Source organism: Lactuca serriola, chromosome 4 (genome assembly GCF_051521515.1).
Source record: "Lactuca serriola cultivar US96UC23 chromosome 4, Lser_US96UC23_V15, whole genome shotgun sequence".
Classification (NCBI taxonomy): domain Eukaryota; kingdom Viridiplantae; phylum Streptophyta; class Magnoliopsida; order Asterales; family Asteraceae; genus Lactuca; species Lactuca serriola.
The window spans coordinates 390348678-390352383 of NC_136411.1; positions in this window are offsets into that span (position 1 = coordinate 390348678).

Here is a 3706-nt window from a genome sequence, read left to right on the forward strand (position 1 = left end):
AAATGTCACAGAGAAAATGAGACACCTTCTCATTATGGGACTATTGTGAATGTCCATCAACAACAGATGTCACAGGGTACTCTCTCTCTCTCTGCTTTTGTCACTGTAGTATCCTCTTTAATGTTGATGGGGTACTTAATACGTATACTTTGCAGGTGATGGTTATGGGAGTAGCACCACTGATTCTTCTCGAACCGGAAACTTTTATGTTCCCACAACCTCAAATACATCAATGATGAATAATCAAAGTTCCTCTCAAAGTTCCTGCATCAGGTTATTCCTTTAGAAAGGAAATTGTTAAAGGAGAACTTTTTAATTTTTTTTTAAATATATTTTAAAAGTTTGGCTTGTTACATGTTTGTGCAGTGCATTTTTTGCAAGTCAAAAGAATGCAAAGAGTGGCATAAAATATTAATGGATTGAAATAATGTTGATGGGGCGGATAGTGCTAAAGATTTAGGGAGCTCTCAGCCTTATCCCTCTACTTTACTTGGCATTCCAGAGGCAATATTCAGTTTCTGTTTTTTATATATATACAATATATATGTTAATATATATATATATATATATATATATATATATATATATATATATATATATATATATATATATATATGAGCATGATTGTTGGTTTTTGTATGTTGATACAGGGCAGTGCAAGAAAATAATTTCAACGGTTGCAGGGACCAATGGAAGAGTCTAAACAAATGATTGTTCTTGGTATGTATTTGCATTGTTGGTGATTCAAGCAAGTTTTTGATGTGCCTGAGACCTGTAAATCGTCCTTCTAAGTGTAAAAATTACTAGAGTGTATGTAACCTCATAATTTGTTGTATTTTCAGATTTTTGCAAACTGTCTTGATGTATCTAAACTGGATGATGGTGATGAAACTAAACTCAGGGTGTTAGGGAACAGTTCTGAATGCAATAACAATTGCATCCAGATCATCTGCAACCCCAACAAAGGCCTGAAGACAGTTCTCAATATCAACAATCAGCTCTAATACTTCAAAACCCTGATTCAAGATAACAACAAAATCAGCATAATTTGAAAAATACTGTTTTTCAGTTTTCATATAAATTGTGCCAAGTACCGTGGTAAGGGCATCACATCTTGAACAAGTCCAAGTAAAAATGTTAAATCTGACATGTAAACCTGCATAGTTTATTATTAATTCTTCTACTTAACTTAATTACTCCATAATGTCTCACGATATCATGTTCATCTTACTGCAGAAGCATATTCCACCATAATTGTGGCGAGTGTGTGATTGTAAAGTGGTGAGGGATCCTTATTCTTGATTTCAAGTCCTATGTCCATAAAACGACCTTAATAAATAAGTAAATGGGACATGCTTCAGAGCTGTTTCAAAGGTAAGTCTGCAAAGAAATTAAAAAAAAAATTAATATGTGTTTCAAAATTATTATGATTCAGATCATATAATAACTGAATACAAACTTTAGCTTGTGGAAGTACAAATCCCATTCTTCAAGCTTTGATGGTGACAATCTCCAATCATATGGAACAGCAAGAATATCATTTGCCTCAATCCCAAATTCAATGCACCATTCATTCCATACTGATGAAAGAGGACCTGATAATCAAGAATTCACTTTCAGGGACTATATGTTACAACTTATAATGTATAAGTGTGTGTGTGTGTGTTTATGTATATACAGATGGAGAGATGAAAAGAATGTTACCTGTTATATAACATGGGTCAAGTTATAAGCTATATCATCACTTATCGCTAACTTTATGCACTTACTTATCGTTAACATGTTTTTTCTAACCCCTTAAAACCAATACATGTTCAAATTATAAATTATATCATCACTTATCGTTTACATTACAACTGCATATACATGCTTTTTCATTTTATATATTTCTGATGTAATATCAGAACTAATGGTTGATATATCACACACTTAATTTGTCTACTCATAAAGCTGCTTTGGAGGGTATTGCCATGAACACGAATCAGTCTCTGTTAGGTCAGTTACTGATGCACGCCCACAAGGTGCTCGACATAATGTCTATGTTAGGTTTTCACCCAGATGAGACCACTTTTGTCTACCAAGCCTATCAATATGCACCAAAAGGACTCGAGAACAAGATAATTGAACTACAAGTGTCGGGTTGACCGCAAACCCAATAGTCAACTTTTCTAGTGTGGTGGGGACCAATGTTGGCTCAAGAACCGATGTTTCATTTGACACCAAAACTGGCAATTTCACCAAATACAATGTTGGAATTAGCTTTTCTAGTCCAAATCTTATTGCTGCTTTCACCCTGTGAGCTCTTTATTTTGTTATATAAAAAATTAATCTTTTAAAGTAATTATCTTGATGATTAATTAATTAAATATTGTAACAGGAATGACAAGGGGCACACTGACTGCATTATACTACCACATTGTTAAGCCGTTGACCAACACAACTATAAGTGCATTATACTACCCTGTAAGCCCTTTGTGACTTCTGTTGCAAATCCTTTATTCAGTTATCTTTTCATGGTAAAAGGTAAAAGCCTCATGCCAGTTTCACATAAAACTTTCTGAAAATATGAGGTTTATTTAACTTATTGGTTTCTTAGTTGTGCATATACTTGTAGGTTTTCTTGAAAAAAGCAATACCGTTGTGCTTCCCTGCTTGTTGCCATCCATGGCTGTTATGTGAATCTTTGTTGGGTACTTGCATATGGAATAAAAAACTACAACCATATCGGATTCACATAATAGTTTGTGATAAAGATAAAAAGGAGTTAATTTTGCATTTTTTTGTAGCATAGTCAGTCACCTTACTGTCAGATTTAATTCGGAAATATGTGGTGTAGTTTGCAGAAAGAACAGCACATGGATGACCCTTGCAGCTCGGTAAGTCCATATGATTTCCTAAAAACTTTTCATCCTTTTCTAGTTCTTACAATGAGTGATATCCTTAATAGGTTCCAGAAATACTAAAATTGTGTTTTGTGTATGTAGGTTTGTTGTTGTGATCCAAACACCATGGTCCAGTCCTTGTGATTGCCCTCAACATTGCATTCTTGCAAGTAGTAGTCCCACACTTGGCTTAAATCTAATTGGAGAAGGAACAAAATCCCAATTCCGGATTGCTAGGGCCCACTTTTGTAGGTAGGTAATCATAATCATATAGTTTGTTTTGTTGGTAAACAATGAGTTGTAATAATATTTGCAGTTCCTCTGTCCTGGAATTAGGAAGCGATCCGGTGTACTCAATTGAACGCCTTCGCGAAGAGAATGATGCGGTTGTTTTAGCAGTTGGGGCAACAAAGCCACGAGTCCTCCCTGTTCCTGGACGTGAGCTCTCAGGTGTGCATTTTGCAATGGAATTTCTACATGCGAATACTAAAAGCTTATTGGATAGCAATCTTGAAGATGGAAACTATATGAGAGGAACCAAATGTAGCGCATTGTACTCTCATTTATTTTCTAACTATAACAATATACTTCCATTTTCTTAATAACAATGTACAATCAGATCCCCTTAGTCGTTCAAACGATTATTTGTATGGCATTAAATTTATGCAATGGATTCTATTTTTTGTATATGATATTTTATTTCCTATTATGAAACATTAAATACAAATTTAATTTGAAAATAAGTAAATCCATAAATAATATTTTTTTTTAACATTTACAATTATGATACGCAAAAATGTGTGTCATCTTCATTTATGACATGG